This window comes from Lactuca virosa, chromosome 9, assembly GCF_052849685.1.
Source record: "Lactuca virosa cultivar CGN04683 chromosome 9, Lactuca_virosa_CGN04683_v6, whole genome shotgun sequence".
NCBI classification, from domain to species: domain Eukaryota; kingdom Viridiplantae; phylum Streptophyta; class Magnoliopsida; order Asterales; family Asteraceae; genus Lactuca; species Lactuca virosa.
Window position 1 is genome coordinate 113,729,645 of NC_136434.1, and position 9,725 is coordinate 113,739,369.

The window sequence follows — 9,725 nt, forward strand, 5'->3', positions numbered from 1 at the left end:
TCATAAGCAACAACAAGGTAAGTTATTCTATCTTTCATGCAAGTTAAAGTTTGTTCCCCATGTATGCTAGATAGGAATATAACCTTGGAATTCAACTTTGCATGATAATTAGACAAACATAGATCCAAGGTTATTAGGGTTGCATGTACACTTAGGAAGTGTTAGAATGCTCAAAACCCATCAGTGGTATCAGAGCATGGTTCGTTTGTTGTTGTTTTTTTTTTGTGCAAACAGCTTGAAAAAAAATCGTTTTTCTGTTTTCTGCTCGTATGAAAGTTTGCACATTTGTTGCTGGAAATGGACTAGAAACATTACCCTAAACTGTTTTGATGTTTTAAAGCTTGTTTTAGATGGTGTAATGTTTATGCTAATCCATTTACAATGACAATTATTAAAATTACAAGTTTTTTTTAAGTGTAATTTTTGATTCTTGAAAGTGTTCATATTCATGTTCTTGAACTTATGAAGATTAGATGATCATAGGAATTGTTTGTAACCTTCATGGTAGTTTAATTCATGATCATAATGTGTTTTAATGGAGTCCATAACTTGTCCTCAAGTTATGGAAAACCAAAAGTCTCACTTTTATTAAAGCCATTAAAAGAACACAAGAGTTATAAAAATGAAGAGTCTTCATTTTTATTACTCAATTAATTCATCAGTTATAAGAAATGAAAAGTTTTGGAAGTTTACAAAACTTTCCCTCAAGTTTTGGAACATGTAAAGTCTTGATTAAAACTTTAGTTCCAACCCTTAGAATTTTAAAAGTTAAAATTCAACCCTTATACTTTATAATATTATAAGTTACTAATATATATATATGTATAACGTCAAGTCGTCTTACCGCTAGTACGCCTCATTCACGAAGCCGGTCTATAAGGGGGGTATAAGGTTGTTGCCTATAAAATGGCAACTTAATGGGTGTCCACTCTCACCCACCGCTTACTTGATCGGTGGAGGGTCGTTAGCCGAACGGGTAAGACAAGGACTTATAAATTCTCATTAAAAGTATGATGAATATTATAAAGTAACTAAATGCTTTTATTAAATTCCCAATCTTAGTTACTTTAGGAAAATGTGAATAAGGTGCTAATCCATGAAATTACACTTTACACTTTGTTTAAGTCGTTGGTGGAGCGTGTGTGGTTAACGGGCACACTAACTTGGACTTAACAAGGTAGGTAAAGGGTGACTTAAGGTTTACCATAACATCGGTGGAGCGTGTGTGGTTTACCGGCACATCGATTGAGTGATAAACCTTGAGGGTACCAAGTGATTTGCATGGTTACTTCACACCTCGTTTTGTGATCCTCGGTATCCCAGTCACAAAACTTGGAGGGCACACTCGAGATTGAAACATGCCTTTGAAAAGTTCATTGAATCTCAAAAGAATCTAGGAATTTCTAAGAACCAATTAAAAACCTAATATTTATATTTCGTTTTTCATGGTGGAAATTGGTGAATCGTCATTCACCTACCTTTCAAATATGTTATAGCTTGGATTACGGCATACCTCTTCTAAGTTATAATATATTGTGATTGGATCCTAGCCTTAATATTACATTTGGGTGTTTTATTAAGGACTCTCTTAATATCTAAACTAATCTTGTTCTCTTCTTTTAGATGTCTTCAAACAATGCTGCTTCTGGCTCTAATCCTAATGGCTCCTTTACCCTTATGAACTTGTGTGGGAAAGTCACTTTTGATGGATCCAACTTCAATGAATGGATCAGAAACATCAGGATGATTACCCGCTACGAGGACAAAGAATATGTCCTTGACAAGGAGCTTAAGGAGATTGATGAGACCACTGCAACTCCCCAGGAGATCGCTGACTTCCGGGCACATGAAAGGGATGCTACAAAAGTGGCATGCATCATGTTGGCCACCATGACAGCGGAACTCCAAAAGTCCTATGAGGACTTCTACCTTTTTGAAATGCACCAAGATCTGATGGAAAGATACCATCAAAGTGCACGACAAGAGAGGTATGAAATCATATGCTCTATCATAACAACCATGATGAAGGACGGAGAATCCGTCACGAGCCACATGCAGAAAATGCAAAGGTATGTGGATCGGTTGCTGAAGCTTAATGTGAACTTCCCTGAGGAGCTTGCAATAGATATCATTTTGCACTCCTTACCATCGTGCTATGATCAATTCCGCATGACATATCACATGAATAAGGAAGAGGTCACACTCAGCAAACTTCAGGGACTCCTCAAGACCGCAGAAACAGGTCTTAAGGATAAGTCGGTTGTTAACACTCCTACTCCAAACTCCGCCCCGGTTTTGGCAATCGGGAAAGGTAGAGGGAAGAAGAGGAAGAGCTCTTCGAAGGGTACCAAGGCTAGGACCCTTGATGGCTCTTCTTCAAGTGGAACCAAGAAAGGTTTTGTCACTCCTTCTTCTGACCCTAAAGAGGCCGAATGCTTCTATTGCCATGAAAAGTCACATTGGAAGCGGAACTGCCCAAAGTACCAGCAAGATGTGAAGGATGGGAAAGTTAAACCCAACCATGCAGGTATTTACACTATCTTATCTAATAACTCACCCCATTCTAACTCTTGGGTCCTTGATACCGGTTGTGGTATTCATATCTGTTCTGATTTGCAGGGACTAAGAAGAAGTGAGAATGTGGAGCATGGAAGAATAAACTTAATCATGGGGAATAGGAAAGCTTTACCTGTCACCAAGATTGGAGTTTATACTTTATCGCTAAGTAGTGGGTTTAGTTTAGATTTGAATAAATGTTGTTATTCGCCAGAATGGCAAGAAATATTATTTCCTTTCATGCATTGTATAAACAAGGTTTCACCTTTTCATTTGATAATGAAGTTGGTTCGATTAATGCTTTCTGTAATAATGTTCTTTATTTTAAAGCATTACCTTGTGATGGGGTGTATGAAACTGTATCTGTGGTTGATAACTTAGGAAATAATGTATTGTGTATTGATTTTGTTAATGATAATAACTTGGATAAAGCATCATTATGGCATTGTCGTCTTGGACATATAAGCAAGAAACGCATAGGCCAACTCCAAAAGGATGGAGTATTAGAGTCATTTGACCTAAAGTCAGATGATAGTTGCGAATCATGCTTACTTGGAAAAATGACAAAGTCACCCTTCACATGTTCTTGTGAGAGGGGTGAAGGTTTGTTGGATCTTATACACACGGATGTGTGTGGGCCCTTCAAACATGCCACAAGGGATGCTAATCGTTATTATTTGACTTTTACTGATGATTACAGTAGATATGGATATGTCTACTTAATCAAGCATAAGTCAGAGACTTTTGAGAGGTTTGAAGAGTTTAAACAGGAAGTCGAGAATCAATTGGGCAGGAACATTAAGATGCTTCGATCCGATCGAGGTGGTGAGTATCTTAGTTCAGAGTTCCTCGACTATCTTAGGGAATGTGGGATTGTCTCACAATTGACACCTCCCAGGACACCGCAGTTGAATGGTGTAGCTGAGAGGCGTAATCGAACCTTGTTGGATATGGTTCGTTCCATGATGAGTCGAGCTTCGCTACCAATCTCATTTTGGGGGTATGCCTTAGAGACTGTCGCCCATATCCTTAATCTAGTTCCCACAAAGAAAGTTGCCAAAACTCCTCATGAGATGTGGACTGGTAAAGTACCCAAACTAGACCACATTAAGATTTGGGGTTGCGAGGCTTTCGTGAGACGCGAGACTCATGATAAGCTCGAACCTCGAAGTGAGAGGTGTATTCTCATCGGCTACCCACAGAAATCCTTTGGTTACCTCTTCTACAGACCTAGTGAGAATGTGGTCTTTGTAGCTAGGAGGGCTTTCTTTCGAGAGAGAGAGTTCATAAGCCAAGGAGACAGTGGGAGGCAAGTTGACCTTGAAGAAATTCAAGAGTAAAGTGGTGAAGGAACTTCAAACCCTAGAACTCAACTTGAGGAGGAAACTCCTGTTGAGCCAATTGACAAGTCTGTACCTCTGAGGCGTTCCACAAGGGTTAGGAATGCACCTGAGCATTACTATGGATTCCATATTACTACGGAAGGTGATACACTTATCAGTGATGAGACACTGATAGGTCTGGATGAACCTAACAGTTACGCGTAAGCCATGGCAGGCCCTGAGTCAGCCAAGTGGAAAGAGGCAATGGACAGCGAGATACAGTCCATGTATGACAATCAAGTTTGGAACTTGGTTGAGAATGTACCAGGTCGTAAGACTGTAGGGTGCAAATGGATCTTCAAGAAGAAGACCGACATGGATGGTAATGTACACACTTATAAGGCACGACTGGTTGCAAAGGGTTTCTCACAAACTCCAGGAGTTGATTATGATGAGACCTTTTCTCGAGTGGCCAAGATTAAGTCTATTAGGGTTCTGTTAGCCATAGCCGCATTTCATGACTATGAAATATGGCAAATGGATGTCAAAACCGCTTTTCTTAATGGAAAGTTGGCTGAGGATGTTTACATGAGTCAGCCAGAGGGTTTTGTCAACACAGAGTACCCTAATAGAGTGTGTAAGCTTGAGAAATCCATTTATGGGTTAAAGCAAGCAGCTCGCAGATGGAATCTTTGCTTTGATGAGAAAGTCAAGGAATTTGGCTTTTCTAGGAGTGAAGATGAATCTTGTGTATGTGTCAAGGCTAGTGGGAGTATAGTTAGCTTTTTGGTATTGTATGTGGATGACATACTACTCATAGGAAATGACATCCCAACTCTGCAGGAAGTTAAGTCCTGGCTTGGGAAGTGTTTCTCTATGAAGGACCTAGGAGAAGCTGCCTATATTCTAGGGATAAGGATCTTGAGAGACCGGAGTAAAAGACTAATTGAACTTAGTCAGAGTACTTACTTGGATAAGGTGTTGAAGAGATTCGGCATGCAGGACTCCAAGAAAGGAGAGTTACCCATCCAGAGTAATGCCAGATTGAGTAAGACACAAAGCCCTAGTACTGAGGTTGAGATAGCAGAAATGAGTCGAATACCTTATGCTTCGGCTGTAGGATCGATCATGTATGCTATGACATGTACTCGACCTGATATAGCCTTTGCTTTGAGCATGGTTAGCAGGTATCAGGGGAACCCTGGCAAGGCACACTGGACTGCGGTAAAGAATATCCTCAAGTACCTACGGTGGACTAAGGACTGGGTCCTTACCCTCGGTGGGAGTGAAGACTTGAGAGTTGTAGGGTATAGTGATGCTAGCTTTCAGACTGATAGGGATAATTTCCGCTCTCAGTCAGGCTGGGTCTTTACCTTAAATGGAGGAGCAATTTCTTGGAAGAGTTTCAAGCAAGAGACAGTGGCTTATTCAACTTGCGAATCAGAGTATATAGCAGCTAGCGAGGCAGCAAAGGAGGCGATATGGCTGAAGAACTTCATTGGAGACCTTGGAGTTGTACCAGCTATTAAAGAGCCAATGGAAATTTTTTTGTGATAGTGAAAGTGCAGTTGCCTTAGCCAAGGAACCAAGGGATCACGGGAGATCCAGACACATCGACAGAAAATACCATTTCATCAGACATCGAATAGAAGAAGGACTCCTCGTGGCAAAGAGGGTATCATCGGATGAGAATCCAGCAGATCCCCTCACGAAGGGACTGACTCGGGTTAAGCATCTCCAGCATGCTCGGAGCATAGGGCTGAAGGATGATATTAGATTTAGTAGTTAGATAACCTTGAAATTTGTAAAGTGTAATTGACATTAGATGATGAATAAAAGGTGTTTTATTTATGAGTAAAGTGTTGCTATCTCTTGTCGATCGTTTACTATATTTCTTTTGGATGTTTTGACTTCCAGAATAATTATGTTTGGTATATCATATTATTCAAACCTCCACAGTCGGTCATATGTCGGAAGTAGGTATGAATCAAGACTGTCATGATTGGTTGCAGAGGTCTAAGTTGTTGGACATGGCTACAACACTCATGAGTGCTCATAAGTTCTGAGCATTGGACTCAACCCACGCTCACTGGAATCACTTCATGAAATTTATCTCGAGTGATCGTGAAACGGTAATATCATATAAGTCTTCAAACCTAGAGATATGATTTGTTACTTATGAGTTGGGTATGCATTGATTGTACGTTAACGCATTGGTAACTCGATGTTATAAAACGTGCTTTTGTGTATAATTCAATGAGTGGTAGAACAAACATATGAGTCGAAGTTTATCTGTTCCTTCTTGGATTAGAAGCTGATATCTGGGCCCCTCGATGATTTTGTTTTGACCTATGTACCGGGCCCGGTCAGAACTAAGTTGATGTGTTCAATTAAGTTCTTTGTCAAACAAATCGGAAATCGGGAAACAAACTGTTGGACAACAAGTAAGACATTTTTCCATGTATTTGTCCGGCTGATATCTAGAACAGAGGATTATATGATCACTTATCTTAAATGGCGTATCATCATCTTCTCAGTTCCGAGAAACCTTGAAAAGAGCTACGATTGCTGATCGGTTCCTGAAGTGATACTTGCAGTTATAGTTATTAGACTTATCCAAGTGGGAGACTGTTGGATAAGGTGTCTAAGTCCATAACTATTTATGGTATGTACTTGACCCGGCCCGGCATGGTCCATTTGGGTTGCATGGCACCATGCAATTGGATAAACTAAAATGAGAGAAATAACACTTATGGTTTATTAATATATTATAAGTTCTAATATATTAATAATATTATTTAATTAGTTTGATCAAGAATTAATTTAGAATTAATTAAGTGATCAAAGATAACTAATTAAATATATGGGTAGATTATGTAAATCTTCCATATCTTATATAGTGGGCTAAGAGGCTCCATGGATTATCAAGTTGGGTTCCACCCATAGGATGCTCCATGAATGCTTCATGGGAGTTACAAACCCATGGGTCATGAAAATGAAGAGTCATGACACATTAGGGTTTACATGGTGTAACCCTAGATGTGTCAACACTATATAAGAAACTCATTCTCCACCAAAATCGGCTACACATAAGAAACAAGAGGGCTAGGCTGATTTTAGAAGTGTGTATTCTCTCTAAAGTCATTCCAAAAGCATTTGGTGTTGTGTGAAGCATTTGAGGCATCACACTTGGGGTGCCAGGCTCACAAGGTTTCAAGGATCATAAGCAACAACAAGGTAAGTTATTCTATCTTTCATGCAAGTTAAAGTTTGTTCCCCATGTATGCTAGATAGGAATATAACCTTGGAATTCAACTTTGCATGATAATTAGACAAACATAGATCCAAGGTTATTAGGGTTGCATGTACACTTAGGAAGTGTTAGAATGCTCAAAACCCATCAGTCATATCCTAAACCCTTTTGCTGATTCTCTTTGAATTTCAAATTAGTTTCTATCATGGATGCAACTACTTCACTTGACACATCAAATTTTCTAAAAGTAAAATCTGCATTTTGAAATTTGTTTTTCAATGTGTCAAGCTCAGCAGTTACCTCAGGAAGTTGTTCAGTCACATATCTATAACTCGCACTCTTATTGCTATACTCTTCCTGAAGTTTTCTAAACTCTTTGGTTTTTGCTTCTAATTCAGCCTTCAGGGGTTTCTGTCCTTTCCTAAGTTGATACCCTTCATATTTCAAGTCCTCGTTCTCTTTACTTAATAATTCTATATGCTCAAGAAGATTTTTAACGTTATCAATGCATGTTTGAGAACAAGAAATTTCATTGACTTTCGTGTTTGAAGAACTCATTGTTTTAAAAATATGCCCTTTGACTAAAAACTCAAAAGTCAACCTCAAAAGTTAAATTTAAAAAGTCAAACTGAAAAGTCAAACCGAAAAGCTAAAATTGAAAATTTAAAGGTTAAACGAGAAAGTCAAAGTTTAAAGTCAAATGTCAAACTTGAAAGTCAAAGTCAAAATTTTAAGTAAATAGTCAAAATTAAAAGTCAAAAAATTAAAAACTAAAATTTTTGGGTTGAAAATGAAATTTAAAATTAAAAGGAAATTGATTTTGGGGTTAAAAGTGTTAAAAATGTGAAAGTTGGAATCGACAGGGACGCTTTATGAATTAAATTCGGAAGGAGTATTCCATCTAGCAACCTAGATGAGTTAGAAGAAGCGTTGGGTAAGTTGGGAGGAGACCCGGGTTCGATCCCCGGCACCCCCAATGCGTTTCCCTTTTTTTTAATAAGACGCTGCTGCAGGAAGAGCTTGAAGCTGCTGAGCCGAATTCCCTAGCCGTCCAAGCCGAGCCGCACATGTTCCGAGCCGTAAACCGCCGAGCCGCAAATGTCCGAGCCGCAAACCGCCGGCAGCAAACTCCGGCCGTAAACTCCGGCGACCGTAAACTCTGCTTCAGATCGCGAAAAAAACGACGTTTTTCACCATTTTTGCTCCAAAACTCGATCAAAAACTCGTTTTTATGAAAAACACGAAGAACAAACCCCCCTTATTTTGCCAAGATCAAGCTTTGATACCACTTGTAAGTCCCTGATCTTCTTGTGTATCAATCAGATCCGTTTGATGGTGCGGAATCCCAATCAAACGGATGATGCCAGATCAAAAAGAAGAAGAAGGAGAAGAAGAAAAGTTGAATCTATGATGTATTTAGTGAGTAGAATGAAGCTCCATACACATAGTTCACACACACTTGCACCTTCTCTCATTTCTCTCTCTAGAACACCTTAGAATACACACACTTAAGCTCCTTGGCCCCTTCACCACTCCTCACCCCTAACACACACACACACACATATATATATATATATATATATATATATATATATATATATATATATATATATATATATATATATATATATATATATATATATATATATATATATATATATATATATATACTTGGGGAACATGGGCCGTAAATGGGTTTACGGCCGTAAACACCCACCTGGCCGTAAACACAACCGTAAACATACATTACACTTTATAAAAATACAGTTGTTTAGAAAAGCAAAGTATAAACCATATTTTTGACCCAACACATTCCTTCAAAACATCCACAAAACCAACACAAGGTGAGCTTCATACCCCCATTTTCAAGTTTTTCATGCTTTTAAGGGGAAGGGGGGATACATGTCAAAACATGTTTATCTCATGAATATTTGCTAGTTTCATCTTTATTATTTGAATGTGGAGTAATATTTGCATGAGATGTGGTAAACCCCATTTATGGGATGATACACACAAAGATAGCAAACACATACACACACACACGTGTGTATATATATATATATATATATATATAAGTCAAAATATGTTTGTCCTTTGGATACTGGCATGTCTCATTCTTACTACTTGAAAATGGTATAAATATTTGTATAAAAATGTTGAAGTCACCATTTCTTTTTATAAAAATCTTGACCTATGAGGATGGGATGGTAAAGTTGACAAACATAAAATATTTTTGTGATACAAATATTAACCGGTAAAATATGAGAAGGACAAAACTACAAATTTTGGTAAATTTTGCTAAAAATAGCTTTTCAAGTAAAAGTGGTCATATTTTTAGTCATCACTGTTTTGGTGGGTTAAAACCCAAGAATATTATGCTAACAACAAATATATTACCACTAGACAAGATTACAACTTGATATTTATATAAAATTTATATAAATAGTATATACAAAAGCATACAACGCAAACTATAAATGGTATAGTTTGGGTGTCATAAAACACATGTCATAAATTTTCAATAGTGTAATTATTTCATTATACAAGAAAAGGGGTGTCGTAGTTTACGTAAATCTATTAATGCTCTAGTGAGA